The sequence below is a fragment of the Dipodomys spectabilis genome, unplaced genomic scaffold (assembly GCF_019054845.1).
Source record: "Dipodomys spectabilis isolate Male_0828 unplaced genomic scaffold, ASM1905484v1 ptg000457l, whole genome shotgun sequence".
Taxonomy (NCBI): domain Eukaryota; kingdom Metazoa; phylum Chordata; class Mammalia; order Rodentia; family Heteromyidae; genus Dipodomys; species Dipodomys spectabilis.
This window is the reverse complement of record NW_024871134.1, coordinates 2,699,209-2,720,561: the sequence shown is the minus strand read 5'-3', so window position 1 is coordinate 2,720,561 and position 21,353 is coordinate 2,699,209.

Sequence of the window (21,353 nt, the reverse complement as noted above, 5' to 3'; positions counted from 1 at the left end):
CCGTCCTCACGCACTGAACTCTTTCAGTTCCTACTCCTTCCCACATATTCTTCAAGGATTAGGAGGATTTGTCCCTTTACCTCTTCCATTGATACATCTCCCTCCCACTGCTCTGGTTCAACTTCTTGCTATTGATTTTGTTAAACTGTTTATTCTTCGAGTTTATTTCAAGGAGTTTCTCTCCAGCATATACTGTATTTTAATTGGTATGGTTTGCACTGATATGCTCTTGTGTATGTGTTTGAATGAAAGGTTATATTTTGGTTTTGACAAAAGCAATCATACTGTCAGAAGAAAGACAGACCCAGAATGACAGGAACCCGTGTTCTCTGTCTCATAGGGGCTGAGCCTACAATCCCATAGACCCCACTATCCTTCCTACAGAGGCCAGAGCTGGGCAGCACTAGGTGTCAAATTGACAAAGTCCTTCTGTTTCCTTAGAATGAAAACTTGAAGGGAGTGTCCATCTAGCCTGTCTCCCAAACTCCCCAGCAAACCCTTGATTTTCTTACAACTTCCATCAACCTTTGTCTTTTCCATTTATTTTCTTTTAAAGAAGGCAAACTCTTCTTCCTTTGTCTCATTTTGTCCTGCAAACTAACTCCAAATGGCCCAGATACTCGCTCTCTCCAGTCTACCACAAAAAGTCCTGGAAACCTTTTCAACCTTTCTGTGATTCAGCAATCATTGATCGAACACAGTGGAGGCACGAAGACAAGTGAGAATTTGTGTTTTCACTACAACCATTCGTCACCTGTAGGAAACATCTGAGAAGCATTTAGAGATGTCATGAGGAGATGATACTTCTGCAAAGATGAAAATTGGGCCAAATCACCCATGGGCAGACTTGCCGCTGATACACATAGAGGAAGTCTGCTCTTATTGATAACATAAAGATAAAAGAAATCTGAAGACTATTTTATCACACAAGACAGGCTTTAGAACTTTGGCCGTACATTCAATTAAATTCCTTCAGGGACACATTTCTTGAATGAGTTTGTTACTCAAAATGATGTAGAATAATCATTCAAGAGTTACAGATGCCAGTTTAGCCGTGTCGATCCTGAGCCCTCTTCTCATGTAATCCTCAAATGAGTCCAATCTACCTCCGTGAATCAGGAGGTGACAGTATAAATAGTGTGTCATGATGGTGACTACTCCACACACTAAAGCAGAGTCTGTGTTTAATGCAGCTGCCATTGCAAATTGGAGATGGTATCCACAGCCCAGACCTGCTGTGATGCTGAGGGACCGTGCTCAGGACCCAAAAGGGCCTCCGAGGATCCTGGAGTGCTTTGTAAAATGTTCTTTTAATTCCTAGAACTTGACAAAAATATTGGCTAAAAAGCAATAACCCCAAATGACAAAAGATAGCAAGTACTGGAATGATGTGGTGAAAAACTGTACCTAACATAGGGTGTTGGGATATAAATTAGTAAATCTAATATAACCCAGAATGGAAGCCAGGCGACGGTGGCTCACGCCTGTAATCCTAGCTACTTAGGAGGCTGAGATCTGAGGATCACTGTTCAAAGTAACCCCAGGCAGGAAAGTCTGTGAGACTCTAATCTTCAATAAACCACCAGAAAACCAGAAGTGGTGCTGAAAAAACCCAGAATGGAGGGGTCTCAAATACTGAAAGTAGGAAGACCCTATGATCCAAACATTGTATTTTAGGCGATGTATTCAAAGACAATGTAATGGGTTCTTATAGAAGTATTTGAATTTCTTCAAAACACACAAATGTATAAACACGTGTGCAACAAAAGATGTCTGAATAAAGGCAATGTTCACTCCAGGTGCACAGTCCACACACGATCGCCAACCATTCTGTGTGGGAGACAGTGTCATAGGTGGAACCCAGGGATGTGTCCTACTGTCCAGGTCTTCTAGTCAGCTGAGACGGGCCAGGTCGGTGGTGCCTGCTTTCTCCTGAGAAGTCCAGAGAATCACTCTCAAAACCGCTTGGGGGATGGGCAGGGGCCAAAGCCTAGGATTAGGAAAAGTAGGGAACATTGACCAGGTGTTGAGACATTCAGTTCTATCCAAGAAAAGACTTCTGGAGACCTAATATGTATCATGGGGTTTTACTGTGTACTTGAAATTTGTGAGGACTCGGGTTTAATTGTTCTTGTCAAATACAAACAAAATCATAATTATGTAAGGCAATGGGGCTGGGTTCCACTTCACATCTACATTTTATCAAAGTATCATGCCATTGCCTTCAATATTTTTGTCAGATACAGATATTTGGACAGAAATCAGGGAGAGAATGAATTAATGTAATTGGAAAATAATTAAAATTGATAGCATTCATGTAGCTCTTAACAAAATTAAAAGATAGAGCATTTATCATTCAGAATTGCTCCTACTTCCTGTGTCTACATCTTCAAGCCTCTGGTCCTTCCTGGGGTGACAGAAAACACACCCAATGCATCTGAACCAACTGAGTTCTTCCCACACCGGGGCTTTCCACGCTCCTCTGAAGTCACAGGCAGATTTCCCCATTAGTATATAAAAGACAAGCAAAGAATTCCCCTTAAAATTTGTGTTCTTTACATCTTAGTTTCCCACCAACCCACTGTTCCATCTAGAAAAATCAAGACTATATTTATCAGATTCTTTAAATAAAGTCAATTAAACTTTTTCATCTCGTATTTCACATACAGATGATTCTCAGAGTCTCAACTTCAATCCTTATTACTATAATCCTTTCTTATTTTTTATCTAATGTATGGAAAACTATAATCCTAAATTAAAGTGTTTCCATATTTCATGTCTTTGGAATTTGTTCTGATTTCCTATGCCTGTAAATGTCTATGTACAGAAATGTTTACCTGTGCAGAAAGAAGCACACACACACTAAACACACACATGTGACATGTTTTTCAGCAGAACTGGGCCAAGCAGAAGGACATCAGCCCAGAGAACGATGTCTGGCATACCATATACATTTCCAGTCAAGCAACACAACACAAGGACTTCTTGCTTGAAGTAAACTGGAAATTTAAGGAAAATGGAAAACAATCATTAAAACAAAACAAAAAAATCAGAAAATCTGGTTATAAATGTCTTCAATAAGGACAGTGGCTGTTACCACCTCAGGTGGATCTCATTTTCTTAAAGTATGATGTGCACAAAATTGCCTCAAGGAATCTTTGAAAGATGTCACATGAGCAAGGCAGAGCATCAGGGCAAGGAAGAGGAGGGAATTCTCTGCCTGTGAATGAATCCACCACTCAGAGGCCTTCACTGGGAGATTCCAAGCATTCAGAGAGGACTCCATGCCTGTTCCAGAAATACTCCCTCAACTCCTTTGTTCATACCACACCGGCCACACAACTTGGGACCACAAAGCCAATTATCATAGTGTCCATTTCAATTCACACATAAGAAGCTTTTGACAGTGTCACAGGTTTACAATAGAAAAAAAAATGCAACTAGTAAAACTTAAAATGAAATTACTAACCTGGATGCCAGTGGCTCCTTCCTGTAATTCTAGTTCCTCAGGTGGCTGAGAGCAGAGGATCACAATTTGAGGTCAGCCAGGGCAGGAAAGACCATGAGACTCTTATCTCCAATAAACCACCAAAAATCTGGAAATGGAGCTGTGACACTAGATGAGCAAAAAAACACAAGGACAGTGCCCAGGACCTGAATTCAAGCCCCAATACTGGCACAAAAACAAATTAATTAATTAATTAGAATAAAAATTATTAAATTGATAAGAACATCTATGAAACCTCTGGCAATATATTTCATGATATTATATTAAATGATTCATTTAATGGCAAAAGACCACTTAGTTGTTCCCTAAGTTTACAATCAATAAAAATTATCCAGATTAGCCAAGGAAAAAATCTGAAAACAAAAGAGTGTCAAATGAAACAAACAATAATAAATAATGCGGAGTTTTGCACAGTAGTATTGATAACAGATAAAACTGATCAATTCATGGCAGGAATAAAAAATGACTACAAAATAAGTGATAGAAATAAGCTGTTAAAGAAAATCAATTTGTACTTTAAAAACATTTGAGGAGAAATGAATAAAATCTCCAACTCTCATTGGCTTGAGTGACAAATGCCCTCAGCATTTAAGGAGGAAATGCTCTCATTTCTGCAGATGTCCTGGTGCAGTGTAGAAGTTTCCTGACCAGAGGGCTTGGAAATCACGCATGCTGAAATTCACCATATGGTCCTGTTCCCTGCACCCATCCTGCCCAGATGTTTTGGTTTCTTATAGTACAGTCTCCAGAATTTTATAGCCCATGAAATATGGCACTAGTTCACTCTTCCTGGTTTGCCTCTGCCTCAGAACTTGGAATGTATAATAAAGGCTTCAAAGAGAAGTGTGGTGTTACAGTCAGATTATTCTCCACCCTGCACTTTAGGAGCTCTGTACCTGCAACAGACCTGGGTACAAGGCTACAATAATTGAGGTGATCATTATGCAAGATCAATTAGTCTAATATTGTGGATCATTGAACTTTTCATTGACTCAATATGCAGCAGTGCCAAACGACTGTGTTGACTCTTAGCTTCTTTTCTAGGAAATCCATGACTAAATTCACCACATCTAAAAATGTGCATCATAGAATACCACGAACAGAATTCTGGTTGGTTGGATTGTTTTGCTTTATGTTATTACATAACTGGTGCATTATTATTGATCACTAAAACAGTGGACTACCATGTCTCAGTCTCTCCATTTCCCTTATCAATAGTTATTTGTGATAACTTCTTTATCCTTTCATTTCCAATGTGAAGAGGAAAGAAATCCATAAACTACTTTATATGTTTATTTGAAGACTATGCCACTTTTCTACCCTGCCTTCTACATCTCTTGAGAAAGATTGATTTCTGGCTCCCATGGAAGTATGGGTTATGACCAGTCTAATTCAGAGTTCTGCTTGTTAAAAGATGAATCACGTAATTGTCTCTGAAATGGTCCTTCGTGGGAGGAGACCTGACCCGGAGCAGTCGTCTCCACAAGCACACGGCTGCAGGGAGTTAGAGTCGGTTTTAGTTTCTTTTTTTCTACCTAAAGACTAAGTGGACATATGCTTCTAGTACTTCTAATATTCCTCCAGGGGTTCTTCATTCTGTTTTTGTGATGTCTTGGTATAGTCACTTGTGACAAATACCCTTTATTTTTTCCATTTCTTATGGCCTGATTTCCATAAATTTCTTCAATAGTGTCCTTATTTTCTTTAAAAAAAAAACTAGATAAATCAACATGGGAGCACCAATCATGACTTCTAGAGAATTTAAAAACAGGGTCATGAAATTCACAAATCTAGAGGAAGACTTGAAATTCATTGTTGAAAGAGAACACATACTTGGAAAACCTTCTGTGTTTTCGCATTGAGGAGAGCGGGGTTGGGGTCATGGTACAGTGTTTTGGGATGGCTGAGGTCCACTGCCACCCACTGGGAACCCCAAGGACATTAGATATGCAGGACATGGGCCTCAATGTGGGTAACTGGACAGGTCCATTGGGACTATTTCCTTCCTAGAAGTCTGTTTTTAAAAGCATTCATGTAGAAATGTCTGTATCTGCCACCTGCCACCTGCATGCCAACCTGCACCCATTTCTCTGCACACCATCATCTATCAGTCTTGCTCTGCTTTTGTTTTTGTTTTTGTTTCATTTTCTATACCACAGGACAGCTGTCAGGATGAGGAGAAGCACAAGTAGCCACTTCTCTGGTCTTCAAACAAATGAGCTGACTTCTTTTTGAGTGTGTGAAAATATCATACAGAAGGGTTACAATTACATGGGCAAGGTAATGAGTACATTTCTTATCAAGCATTGCTGTCTCCTACTTTGTTTCTCCTTACCATCCTCTTCCATCTCCCACCCCACTCCCCCTGCACCAAAGTTGTAAAGTTCATTTTTTGACATAACGTCTTGTACATCTCATTGTTGCAATGGGTCCACCTGTATCCCTATTTAAACGATTTGTTTTTTTTTCCCCCTTCCCCTCCACAAATTATACTAACATCAAATACAGTGAAAACAGGGGTAATACCGTGGGGGAGGGACATACAAAGAAATATCTTATAAATACGTTAGAAACAATAGCAAGAAAGAAAAACCATTTGAGTCCTTATCTTATTAGCTGACTTCTTTCTTTCTTTCTTTTTTGTTGGTTATGGGGCTTGAACTCTGGGCCTGGGTGCTATCCCTCAGCTCTTCAGCTCAAGGCTAGCACTTTACCACTTGAGCTGACTTTCTTTCTTTCTTTCTTTCTTTCTTTCTTTCTTTCTTTCTTTCTTTCTTTCTTTCTTTCTTTCTTTCTTTCTTTCTTTCTTTCTTTCTTCATTCCTTTTTTCTTGATGATACAGGTGTTTAGTCAGGACCTCATACTGGCATTCTACCGCTTGAGTCACACCCAGAGCCTAGCTTTTGGTTAATTATTTTGGTGATAAAAAGCTCCTGGATATTTCTTCCTGGGCTGCCTCAAATGTTGACTCTCAGCCAGCTGAATAGCTAGGGTTACAGCTGAGGAGCTAGGATTACAGACTGGAGCCACCAGTACCCAGCAGCTGTTGTCAAATTCACCTCCACTGCTGTCTCATGTTTTCTGCCTGGATTTTTCTGGTCTTAAGTTGAGAATCAATGGGTATCTACTTAGCTCTCAACTGTGGTGTAGCATCACTTCAAGTGTCTTATAAATTCTTTTGGTCTCCAAAAGATGTCTGTAAGTGCTATCCAACATTATCAAAATCATTCCTTCTCTACACTGAGATCAAATACAGTCAGATCACTGGACAATAATCAAATGCTGACCATAGACCCCACTATGATACCAGCATGGTGGAGAAAACACACATCTGCTCACCATACTCTTCTGCTATCTGTGCACAATATTCAGCACGCACCTGTCCTCGCAGAGAGCAAGTCACATCCTAGTACTGGTAGTTGTTCTAGCCCAACTTATATAGCATTGCCTGAGATATACTGAACTTAGTGAGCTACAACTTGAATTTTAGCTTTGAAAACATGCCCACCCTCTCACGCTCCACGTCCAGGAAGAGTGGTTCTTCCCCACTCCATGTTTGCATGCTACCTAGGAAAGCTTCCTTATGGACTCCTCTCTCAGAGAAGGGAGAGAGAAATGTTGAGTTCTTTAAAAACAAGTGTATTTGCTACAGGCAGAACTCGTATTAATACACCTTATTCATGCTTTCCTATTGTTTCTGAGACTTCTAATTTTCATTTCCATTAAGGAAGAAGACAGGGGGAAAATAGAAGAAGCCAACCATGCTAGCATGCTGCATAGTCTCATGAATAAAATGCTTACTTGGTTAAATAGTATATTTTACCTACCTTACAACAATGCAATGAGGAAATTGGTTTAATGATCTAATATTGGATATGGGGGAAAAAGGCCTTAGGTCAAATGTGTTGGTGAACATTTGTAATTCCAGCCCTCAGATTCTGAGAATAACCACTTTGGGTTATATAGTGAGATCATGAGTAAAGAACATGAAATCAAATTGAGTGCATGCGCACACACGTGCACACACACACACACACACACACACACACCAAACCAAACCACAACAGGTACCCATGGCTCATTTTATAATCCCAGCTACTCATGCCTCTAACACTTAAAGAATCACAGTTCAAAGCCAGCCTGGACAGGGAAGTCCACATGATCCCTCTCCATTATCCAACAAAAAACCAGGCTGGAGACCTGGTGAGCATTAATGCTCACACTCCAATCAAGTGAGTCAGCTGAGCAAGAGTGAGGCCTAGTGTTCAAAACTAAGTATCGTCAAAAATGTAAAAGTAAATAAAGTAATAAGAATTTATATCAAGTGCTAGATAGGGTTAATTCCATTTTCCAAGGTCACACAATCAGGTAACCCATAGAAGCAATATTACAAAGCTTGAGTTCACTTTCAGAATGTGACTCTTATACTACTATCTCCAAGGGCTCATGAATTGAAATGCTTACTAGAGAAATCATTAAATAAACTGGGCTGTTGAGTCTACTCAGTATTCTGACTTGGGTATATGTGGGAATGAAGTGGCAAAATATCATTTTCTAGGTCACAGTTACAAGTGCTGAGAAATCTCTTGTGTGTACTATCCTTCTGCATTGATTAAGGAAAACATATTTTATTGACAGGTTCAAAATGGCATTGTTTTTAAAAACTATTGCAAATGTTCAGTCGGAAAAAAAAAGGACACAACGATGAATTAACATTGTTTCTGTCAGGAGCATTACAAGCTCTGAGAAAGGCCTGCGCTGGTAGAGAGTAGATAAATTATGCAAGCTTGGTGGGTACATCTGTTGATTTGTCAGATAGCTAATTAAAATGCTTTAAAGCCATTATCCTGTTTAAAGGCACATTTTGTGATTTCATAAAATGTCATTTATCTAGTTTCAACCATACTTGGTTTGATCTGTTGCATGAAAAAAAATCACTACAGGCACAGATCTTGCATATAAATGTAGGCTCCCTCCCCCAAAATGTGTGATCTCACTGCAGTCATAGTTTAAATGGAATACTACCTACTTGATGGAATCCACAGTGGTCAAAAATATCATGAATCTTTGGGCTCAGATTTAATATTTTATGCCTATATAAACAATTATGTTCAATCTGACAATAGTTTCTCTGATAATATTATGATCTAACTTGTAAAGGGGTTGGATATACAATGCATTAAATTATCCAGAATTCCAAACAAACTTTGAGACAAGACCAAACATTCATCTTCATGCATCAAATGAGGCAAAAGTTATAAAATATTACCCTGTAATCAGACATCACAACTAAGAGACTCACTCAGGGCACACACACATTTACCTTTATTTTTGTACTGGGTTGACTCTATTGCTTTTCTGATAGAAATTATGTTTAATTTCCAAGGAAAGAATGAGAAAAAAAAAAACTTGATTTTGTGTTTCCACAGTAAGATTACAAATGTTATTTAGGCTTTTTAAGATGCATGAAAATTATTCTAATTCTGTTCTGTAAGGGGTGTGTACTATCAAATATCTATCTCTACCTATCTGACTGCCTATCTCCTATATCTATATATCTATATCTAAAACATGAGGACCTGTACAATGCCTTATTTTTATCATCTCAGCTACTTGGAAGACAGGTACAGGAAGGATCAGGTTTTGAGGGCTTCTAGGCCCCCATGTGAATGAACACACCAGGTATGGTGGTAGCTACCTGTGAACACAGCTTTCTGTGGGCTAAGGTTGGTTGGCCTTTAGCAAAAATACAAGGCCTCACCTGAAAAGTAAAGCAAAGACTATGTCTTCCAGCATGACTCAAATGATAGAGTGTCCACCTAGCAAGTACAAGACCCAGATTTTGAACCACAGCACTGTCAAATAAAATTACAAAGCACAGGAGGTTGGTGGCTCACGCTTGTAATCTTAGTTATCAGGAAGCTAAGATCTGAGGTTTGGGGTTCAAAGTCAGCCCAGGCAGGAAACTCTATGACACTCTTCAATTAATCACAAAAAAATTGACATGGGGCTGTGGCTCAGGGGGTAGAGCATAAAAGCTCAGGGACAGCATCCAGAACCTGAGTTCAAGCTCCGGGACCAGTGCATGCACATACCACACACACACACACACTCGCACATGCATCACACATACATTCCACTTACCACACACACACACACACACACACTCGCACATGCATCACACATACATTCCACTTACCACACACACACACACACACACTACACACACACCCCACACACATCATACATACCACATACCACACACACTATACACACATCACATACCACACACATACACCAGACACACACCACACATTACACACACACACATACACCACACACACAAACACACACCACATACCACACACACACACACACACACACGTGGAAAAGTAACAAGAGTAAAGAAAGCAGTGTTTGTCCCAGTGCGTGGTGTTTGTGCTCAGTGCAGTGCTGGCCCCAGGCTCCGGATGGAGGTGCGCCTTCTGGCACTGCGCGGGTCCTGCGTGGCCTGCGTGGGGACCACGCGTGGGGAACCCTGCGTGGCCGGCCGGGGGACACCGGCTCCTGGGGCTGGGCTCCTCCCCGCCCCGCCCCGCCCCACGAGTCAGCGCCAGGGAAGCCAGGGCAGTGGCGGGTGAGTGAGTGACCTGTGCCCACGGAGCAGCGCGCCCAGACCCGGCGTCGCGTGATGGCTCCGAGCAGGCAAACCAGCCCGGTCTGCAGTACGCAGTGTAGTCCAAAACACGACCGATGAAACACAGCCAGTCGGACCGGACACCTCCCACCCCTCCTCCGTGGCCTGACCCCCAGGCAGCCGCTCCCGCGTTGAAAGTGCAAGCCTGAACCACAGCTCTTTGGAAGTAATACGTTTCTGCAGCCGCGTTTCAAATGTGGTCGTCTTGGCCTGAATGAGAACGACATCAAGTATCGACAAGAATTCCACGATTCCACACGACTGAGTTCTACAGTCATCCCGAGTGTCAGGATCGTACTGTGCACAGCACACGCGATGGCTTTAATAGTACGTAACTTGTGAGAGTGAACACAGGTAGGTTTATGTAGAAAAAAGTAACCTATTGTCTACCGTCCCTCCAGCTTTTCCTTCTTCCTATCACAAGAAAAATGCACAGAATGAGCCTTCCCAAGCAGGCACTTACAATTACTCTCTGTCTCTCTCTCTGTCTCTCTGTCTCTCTTTCTCCTAGCTTTTAACATAAAGTTCTCCCCCAGGTGATGTCTAAAGGACAAATTACAGCCAAGTGCAACTCCTTCTTGTGATCTACGTTTGTTATCATCTCCTAACACTGTAAACACCATAATTATTTCATTAATGCATTTTAAATGAGTGACAGCAATGGAGTTAATTGGCACATTCTTTATTTATTAGTGAAACAGTGGGGAAAAATAAACAAAGATTAGTACTTTAAAAATTAACAAGCCCTGGATGATTTTATCATGCTGTAGTAATTTCAGCCATTTTATTCCTTTATAGTAAAAAGATACCTAATTAATTTTGACACATTTTCTTTAAACATGTAGTACTGCTTTATATGTAAGAAAAATTTCAGTATAGGTGGAAGAAATAAATATAGGTGGTGAAATGAAATAAATATAAGAGCATCATCTTAAGGGAGAGCTCAAAGACGTATGAAAACAACGAAATATTTTGAGTAACATCTATTTTTAATAACTATCAGTATAAAAAACAATCTTGAAGGCAGTGTTGTATGTGCAAATATTGGTATGAAAGCCTTGAAAAAGCTGTGTTCCTTTCAGACATGCAAATCTAACTGTGGAGGACCACCATGAGCCTGACCTCTTGTTGCCTGCTGGTCCTAATGAGTCCTCTTTCAGAAATGAGGGTCTGAAGGTGTGAGAACTACGTAAACTGATCTACACATAGCATCGGCAGGCATCGAACTGTCATATTATACACCATTAAAAACGAACAAAAATTATTTTCTGTTAATTCAAGGTTAGAAAGTAATAGAAACCACCATAGTAAATTCTAAATTGAAGAATACCATGTATTTCTGCACATTCTGCAGATACGATCATAGAAATAGATAATGAGGATAAAAATGTGTGGCAGATAATTTCCCTTGCTGTGTCACAGAGCAGACATCAGCATACTACTATTTACCCCAGTATGTGACAAGTATGGCAGTACAGATGTGCAGCTGTGGACCTCATAGTGCTCCTATGAAATCTTTAGGTTATTGGTATTATCTTCATTGTAATTCTTGGTGCTGAGGCAGAGCCCTGAACCCCACAGGTGTGGCCCCAGATGTTGTTAGTGTCTGTAGAAGAAAGAGGGGGAGAAGAGGTGTGATTCTCCAGAACTGTCATATTGCAGTTGTTTGTACCCTAAAGGGACTCGCACATCTCAAAATATGAGATACATAGGACAGAGAGAGAGAGAGACAGAGACAGAGATAGGACAGAGACTGTGAGAGACAGAGACAGAGACGTGTTTGTTACATAATGACATGTTCTGGAAAACGCCGCAAGATTCACCTAATTTGGTCTGAAAGTGGCTCAGGCTCTTCCCCTGGCAGGCCCGGAGGAGACGAAGTGCAGGAGTGAGTGCACAAGGAGTAGCGCTGTGGTTCCCTGTCCCCATGTCCCCGATGTATCCTGATTTCCCCTAATGTCTCCTGATGTGCTTGATGTCCCATTGTGTCCCCATCTCCTCTAATTCTCCTCTAATGTCTCCCAATGCTCCCAATGTCTCCTGATGTCTCAGTGTCTTCTGATGTCATGTCCTCTGATGTCCTCATGTCCCCTGATGTCTCCTGATGTCCTCAGTGTCCCCTGATGTCCCTGTGTCCACTGATGTCCTCTGATGTGTCCTGATGTCATCATTTAATGTCTTTTGACATCAGTTGCCATGAACTAACTGGTTCAGAGTGAATTCCAAGGTTTGGGGCATGGCTGGGTCGTGGGGGATTGCTTACCATGTTCTGGCCCTGGGTTTGATTTACAGTGCTGCAAAAACAAACCCAAAAAATAAAGTCAAGAGCTGAAAATGGCTATAAGCTGAAATAGCAAAAAATGAAAGCCATATGTATGTTAGATTAGTATCACCATATCAAAACATCAGGCAAAGATAAGGTTCTGGGAAGTTTCTACTGAGAAATAATAAAAGGAGTTTATGACCTAATAACTGTTCCCCATGACATATAGTTAAAGCTTTATGAATCTTTTACCATGTTGCATATGGACAATAATACTACCAAATTAGAACTCACTTGTAAAAATAGATTAAATGCCCAAGAATGTTTATTTGCTCAAAGAGGAAACCCAGGTGGCCAAAAGAAGACAGGAGAGAAGGAGTATGGTGAGAATCTAGGTACAGAGAGCAATTCCATGAGTTACCCCACCTGATTGTGACAGCATCCCTACAATAAAAAATGTTCATTACTATTCCCATTTACAAGTGAGTAATCTTTCTACTCCTCCTAACATGGCTAGTTAGGCAAGGGTGAAGATAACTCTTCAGTGATGAAGATGTGTATGATCATTCACAGAATGAAAATTAGGCCCTAAGTGACTTTACAATACTGGGTTCGATGAAGAAAGTTTCTAAAAATGTACATTGTGTACATGCTTATTTTAATATTTGAAGCCAATATAAACAAATGAAAACATTTCTTGAATATTTTGAGTATTTATATAATTTTGTCTGAAAAACGTAAATTTTACCTTTTGTTACAAATGCAAATATTTTGCAGTGTCCTTATAAATATTTCGCAACAACTCAAAATTAGTTAAAAAAATCTTAAGCTTAACATGTGTAAAAAGTGAAGAAGTAAAGATACATTACTCCTGGATTGTCAGCAAACTGGAATTTTAGTTATTATACTACTGAGATATAATTAACAAAATAATAGAGACTAGCACATTTCCATAATACTCAAAACTTAACGGACATTTTTAGATTTACACTTAACTCTATCCCTTTAATACTTTTATCATTTTTAGTAGACCAAAGATCTACATGGTATAAAAATAATGAGAATGAAATAAATCCTTGAAACTTTGGCTTCCCTCATTAAATAAAACACAGACATGCAAAGCAAGGTCTGTGGTACAGAACAATTAAATTACCAGTTACTAGGAGATATTTTAAACAAAGTGTCATTGCTTGATAAATCGGGCCAAACGATGACATTTTTTTTCTTCTTGCTAACATTTTCTATATCTGTTGAAGTTTTGACTTAATTAACTTAATTAACTGAATTCTCATTTTTAGAACTCGACAGTCCCTTTGTAACAGAACTGATAGGATATGTTTGATATTCTTGCGTTTATTCTCATTAAAGTGCACTTATTTCTGTTCAGAGAAAGTGCTTTTAGCACTTCTACGCTCTAGTAGACCTTACATTCTTTCTTCCATAGCCACATGTGTTAATGAGTTTTCACTTGTACAGCTATTCAAAGGCAATTTTGGTCTAATCCAATATGTCATGACTTTCGTATTAGCCATTAACTGTAAGAAATGTCAGCAGAAAAAAAAATATCAAGTTGATTGGGACTTTTCCTAAAGTTTTAAATGTGAACAAAACTGAAACTTTATGATGTTGCCAATATTTCCAGTAATTTTTAACCGTCAATCGTAGATTCAAAAATCTTTTTTTTCAAATTTACCAAGTATTTTAGATCAAATATATTCAGTAGAATAGGGAATACTATGGGCTGTTTTAGAAATTCACTTCTCTGTCATGCATATGAAAGACATTCAATTCATACTCTGCACTGCTACAGCAATTCTAAAGTTTGCCTGTCTACCAGCTGTGTTTTATCGTAGCATTCTCCCTCTTGCTGAACTGGGCACCTGGAGCTGGGCAAGGCACACTGGTGAAAAGCATCCTGCGCGGCACCTGCGCATTGGATAAGAGAATTCCATGGCTGCCAACAGATGCTGGAGGGGATGTGGACAGAAGGGAACCTTACTGCATTGTTGGTGGGAGTGTAAACTTGTTCAACCACTTTGGAAAGCAGTATGGAGGTTCCTCACAAGACTCCACATAAAGCTCCCCATGACCCAGCAATCCCACTTTTGGGCATTTACCCCAATGATCACAAACAAGACCACACTAAAGCTACCAGCACAACTATGTTTATTGCAGCATTATTCACCATAGCTAAGATATGGAACCTGCACCATGTTCTGAGCCGACAACCAACCACAGAATCAGCCCTGGGGACACTGCTTTGCATGTGGGATGTCTAATCATCCTCTCTGATTGCAATGCTCCTTCCATGGTTCGTGTATTTTCTGCTACTGACTTTGCATTTGGTTGCAATTCTCATTAATTTTCTCATGGTTAGGAAGCTTGCACGATGGGTGCCAAGAATAAGGAACTTAACACAGCGGAATAGGACTGTGGAGGACTTCCGGGAGGAGCTAGGCCTCAGCCCCGGGGGTTCCCGCCGGGCTCTGTGGCCCGCGCCTGCACCCGCCTCCAACCTGCCACGTCGCTCACCAATCCTGGTGACAACTACACCGCCGCCACGAGAGCTTCACGGATGATAGGTCTTCAATATGGTGCTGCTGCCAGGGTCTAACTAAAGCACAGGAGTCAAGCCTGGTGCCTCCGCCTCCGTGGTCTGCCTCCCAGCGCCTCCACTTCCGCTGTCTGCCTCCACTTCCGCTGTCTGCCTCCACTTCCGCTGTCTGCCTCCACTTCCGCTGTCTGCCTCCACTTCCGTTGGCTGGCGCCCACTTCTGTTCTGTCTCCGCCTCCATTGTCTGCCTCCACTTCCCTTGTCTGGCGCCTCCACTTCCGTTGTCTGCTTCCACTTCCGCGTTGTCTGCCTCCGCCTCTGTTGCCTGCCTCCACTTCCGTTGGCTGGCACCTCCACTTCCGTTGTCTCCACTTCTGTTGTCTGTCTCCGCCTCCATTGTCTGCCTCCACTTCCCTTGTCTGGTGCCTCCACTTCCGTTGTCTGCTTCTACTGCCGTTGTCTGCCTGCGTCTCTGTTGCCTGCCTCCACTTCCGTTGGCTGGCACCCACTTCCGTTGTCTGCCTCTGCCTCTTTCCCTGCCTCCACTTCCCTTGTCTGGCGCCTCCACTTCCGTTGTCTCTTCCACTTCCGTTGTCTGCCTCCACTTCCGTTGGCTGGCGCCTCAACTTCCGTTGTCTCCACTTCCGTTGTCTGCCTCCACTTCCGTTGGCTGGCACCTCCACTTCCGTTGTCTGCCCCAACTTCCGTTGTCTGCCTCCACTTCCGTTGTCTGCCTCCACTTCCCTTGTCTGGCGCCTCCACTTCCGTTGGCTGGCACCTCCACTTCCGTTGTCTGCCTCCACTTCCGTTGTCTGCCTCCACTTCCGTTGGCTGGCACCTCTAATGTTGTCTGGCGCCCACTTCCGTTGTCTGTGTCTCTACTTCCGTTCTGTCTCCACTTCCGTTGTCTGCCTCCGCCTCCGTTGCCTGCCTCCACTTCCCTTGTCTGGCGCCTCCACTTCCGTTGTCACTTTCGCTTCTGTTATCTGTCTCCGCTTCCGTTGCCTGGCACCTCCCACTTCTGTTTCGTCTCCACTTCCGTTGTCTGGCGCCTCCACTTCCGTTGTCTGCCTCCGCCCCATTGTCTGACGCCCCCACTTCCGTGGTCTCCCTCCGCTTCCGTTGTCTGCTTCCACTTCCGTTCTGTCTCCGCTTCCGTTGTGTGCCCCCACTTCCGTTGTCCGTCTGTCTCCGCCTCTATTGTCTGCCTCGGCTCGAGGCCGATCTCTCGTGGTCACTCTGCGGTCACCCTGAGTTCCAGGAGAGGTGGGATTGGTTCATGGCAAAGTCGTCAGGGTGGGGTGAGGTCAGCGATCTGAGGTCTCAGGCCCCGGAGCGCAGGTCACCCCGAGTGGGGAGGGACACCGTGGAGTCAGGTGGCTCCCCTCTTGTGTGGACAGCGGGAGGTGAAGTCCCCGCACCCCGCCAGAGCAGAGATCTGCACCCCTGTGGCCCTGCACAGGCCTCATGCGCAGGCTCTGTCCACCCAAGGCAGCGCCATCCGCCTGTGGTGGCAGCTGAGGATGCGTGCTTGGCCGGCCTCACCATGCCTCACCCGGGCCCTGAGCAATCATCCCCACTTGCACCAGGCTGACAGAGGCCCCAGCACCGGCCCAGGCCCGAGGGGTCGAGGCTATGCGGCCCACCTGCCTCCTTCAAACAGAGCCGGGAAAACTGACCAGAGTTCCACCACGTTTCCGTGTAATGGCTCCAATAATCTGTCCAGTGTTGTACTATAAACCCCAACAGTTCTTGCAGTGAAAAACAGGATAAATACCATTAAGACCAAGTTTGAGAGCCCTCAGTTTCCTCCTATGCAAGTTGGACAGAAATGCTAGAAAGATTTCGCCTTTCCTGAAAGCCAAATTCCAAATCCACCTCCTCATACAAAAATAAGCCACAGTGTATAGAAGCCATAAATACATCTCATGGACAGTAACTAGATACTGTATGATATTTTTATGTTATTTGAGTACATAAAAGTATCAAAATAATATTTTGGTCTGCATTTCCTATGAAGTGATTTTGATTTCTTATGGTCTAATTCAAGTCAGAATACCTACACCCACATACATATTGCACGTACACACATATGTGTGTGGATGGATAGATAGATAAAGACATACATACATATGAAAAATTTTCCTCATCTGCCATCAGGAATGATATTATGCCATTGCAGGAAACGAGAGACCAGGAAAAATTATGTTCAGTGAAGCCAGTCAGGTTCAGAGAGACAAAAGACATGTATTTTATTTCATAAGTGGAAACATGATCTAAATCATAAATGTGTATAAACACAGTCACACACATATGTACACAAACACGTTAACTAAATTATAGTATAGGAAAGGTAGAATTACAATGACATAATTGTTTTTTGAAAAAGTAACTTAGAGTCTAACAATGCCAGGACTTGAGTGTGTTATTTTGAAGTCCAGAGGAGGGCAGGCAAATGGAGCGAGGCACATCGGTGGAAGGGAACCTTTCTTTAACTTAAGGGAGGGATGGGGTTGGGAGAGACTGGAGAGAAGGATGGGAGGGGTGGTGTGGATGCACATTGTACTCATCAACTGACATGCTGATTTAGAAACCCTTTTTTCAACTGCTAAATGATAACACAAATTAAACTAAATATACAGAGCAACTCTCCCGGGTCCTTTCTTTGTCTAATACATCTGGTATTTGGTTCTTCTTCTGTGCAGGCCTTGAGTTGCTGGTGTTCGGCTTTATCCTTTATCCTTTATGAGTAGCAGCGGGAGGGTGGGTTAAAAATCCTTCTCCTCTTGCGGTGCACATGCTGGTTGCACAGGTGGGGAGCTGTTAGCACATGTATTCAAATAAGGATTTGCAATCAAGCGCCAGCCCGGCCGTGACAAGATACATTTTTACCTCATTTCAGACTACCTAGGCTATCAACATGACAACAGTTTCTCTGGTCACACACACACAAAAATGTTTTTATGCAGCAATTAGGACCACAAACACACATCTGCCTAAAAATACAGAGACAATAAAATCTTTGTTATACTTCCATTTCTTACCTGCCCAGGTTTTTGATTTTCTATAAAATCACTGGAAAACTTAGGCTCTGTTCTAAATAATACATTGCCCGTCGTATATTTTCACTCTGGTTTAGAACAAAGAACAAAGATGCCATTAAATACTATCTGTATAAATCAGACACCATTTAGCAGAGCTTGAAGCACTGAGGAAAAAGAAGAAGTATCTAGGGGAAAATGTGTAAAGAAATGTAAGATAACCAATTGCTTCTGGTTTTGAATGTATACTGTTACTGGTGACTTGGAATGGCCAATTTGCTCTTCACTTCTGTGACAAATAGGTTGCTTGAACTTCATTATATCCTTTGAAATGATATTTACAAACACTATTCAAATAAGTTTTATTATGCAATTGACTATGTTTTCTTAATGGAAATCAAACATATCAAGGAAGTATGTCCCTTTTCAAAATAAGATGTTAGATCAAAATTTTCTCAGAATAAAGTGCAAGTATCTACAGATTCATATATATATATGTATATATACTCATATATATACATAGGTACACATGTATATAGATATATACAATATATGTATAGTATATAGAAATATACAACATATGTATATTATATATCATATAATTAACTGTGTGTATACACATACTTTCACATATTTATACTGGTGCTTTAAGTTCAGAGTCTAATACTCAGTTTGCTTTATCTGTTGGTGCTATTCTACTTGAAACACACTTCCAGCCCTGCTCTTTGCTGGTTATAAAGATGAAGTTTCACAGATTTTTCTGTCTGGATTGCCTTCAAACCTTTATTTTTCAGATCTTATCCTTCTGAGTTTATTATGACTATAGGGATGAGTCACTAGTATCTGATGTTAGCAGGATTTATATTTTATCTTAATGATTTCAGTGATTTACTGAATAAAATAACGTACACATGAAGTATTTTAAAGTGCGTGCCTAGGTACACAAGTCCATGTGTGGTATTGCATATTTATTATTGCCCATCACATCATTATCTTCTAAATTATGGAACAAATAAACACTTTTTCTAGTATTAGGATACAATAATCCGTACTTGCCAGTAAAGATAAACATAGGGAAGTGTCTTGCAAGGGGGCCTGGATGAATCCTGAGCAGGCGTTTGCATGTCCACTGTGGATCTTCCTTTGGTATAAATATCTCCATTCCACTGCCTCTGGCAGCTCATCTACAGTCTTTTTCTACCATAACATCCTGGTAATCTAGATCCATTCATCCCTTCTTGTAGCTTTGCTTACGGCTGAGTGAAGTTTGTCTTTGTAAGTGAAGTGTCCGTGGCATACTCTCGTCCGCACTCACAGTGTCTCGGTCAGTTTCCCAGTGCTGGAAGAAAACTCTCTCAGGCCTTTCACAGTTTTCTTCTTGGCCTCAATTCTACCTTCCCCCGGCATGCTCTACGAGAACCATGATGGGCGTGATATGGCTCTGGGTTTCCCTACCATTTTTCATCTCCCTCTCACCTCCCTCTTCTGCCTTTAGTCCTGGCTAAACTCTAAGCCTCCAAAAATTGAGAATCCATTACTGTATTTTTGCTTTATCTTTTTTATTTACATTCTTACAAAGCTCATTTTCACTTAAGTTACATTATATTTCATAATCTGTAATGTTGCACACCCAATGACTTTTGCTATACCTCCTCTCTTGATTTCTATGTCTCTGCTTTTTATTTTGTATTAAAAAAAGCATTGCAGCAAAATGCAGCAGATAGGCATTTTTTTTCCTAAATAATACTGCATGCATATTAGGCTTTGACATAAGAAGTAGAGACATTAAATATTGTAATTGTATGACAGACATCATGGGAAGAAGTGACACTATGAAGAGAAGTTTAAAAGGAACTGGAGGGGGAATCTCTTCATGGGAAGAAGTGACACCATGAAGAGAGGTTTAAAAGGAACTGGAGGGGGAATCACAAGAGAAACCAGAATAAGCAAGTGAATCTCTACTTGGGAACTCCTTTATTACCTTATAGTGGACTACTCTGAAAAGATATTTTTGATTGGGAAAATGGTTTGATAAATTGGCTGCACAACACACTGTCCATGACACATGCTGTACACAACACACTTTTCCTGTAGTCTGTGTATACATGCTATTGGTTTGGACAATGTGCTAAGATTTAAATTGTCCTATAGTTTGACCTAACTAATTTAAGTTATCCATTATCAGGTACTAGTAGCTCAAGCCTATAATCCTAGCTACTTAGGAGGCTGAGATCTGAGGATTATGGTATGAAAACAGCCTGAGCAATGGAATCCATGAGATTCTCTGATCCAATTAACCAGCATCAAGCCAGAAGTAGAGGTGTAGCTCAAGCTAGAGCACCAGAATTTAGCAACAAAGCCAAGTGAGAACAGAAGGCCCTTTGTTGATGTCTGCAGTAGGTGTTAGCTGGGGTCCCTACTGAAGGCCTGTAGTAGGTGTTAGTGTCATTAGTGAAGGCTGTAGTAGGTGTTATCTAGTGTCACTAGTGATGGCTGTGGTAGCAAAGAAAAACTCAACATGGACTTGAGAAACTCGAAAACCTAGCCTGGATTTCATCAAAGTGAGGTGCCTGTGCTTCCATTATGCAACAGAAAGTGAATAAATCATCTCAGGCTGAAAAAAATCACCCAGGACTTCTTAATTTTAAACACTCACTATTGAACATTCCCTCCAATAGTACCTAGTATGCTGGTGTGCAGGACCAGATAATTAATGACCAGAAGGAACATACTAGGCTGAGGACATGAATATACAAAACCCAACATAAAAAATTATGTCCAGGATGTACAAGAGTGTAGAGAAACAAGAGAGTTGATCATTAAAGATCTTAAGTTCTATTAATTACCTGAGAGTTTAATTCCTATTCATTACCAGAGAGCTTAAAATTATGTAGTGCTAAGAAACCCAAACATTGAAATATAAACTTGATAGATATGGATAATAATTAAAACTAAACAAAAGATTAATGAGATATAAGCTATTAGCAGACTATATCTAGTTTTATACACAGAGAGAAAGAAGGACAAGCACAGACAAGCATATTAAAGAAATGTGACATGCTGAGAACAATTAATAATTAGTAATTTTTAGAAAAAGAATGGTTGTAGTGACAGGTTAAGAGATACTTGTGGGGAATTTTCTGCATCTGATGAACTATGTCAAGCCCAAGTTTACAAAACATGCATGAAACAAAACAGTGACCCACAAAAAGTTAAGTAAACACCAGCAAATTGTGGTAAAACACTAAAAATGAATTAAAATAGGAATATGTTATAAATGGTTGGTGTGG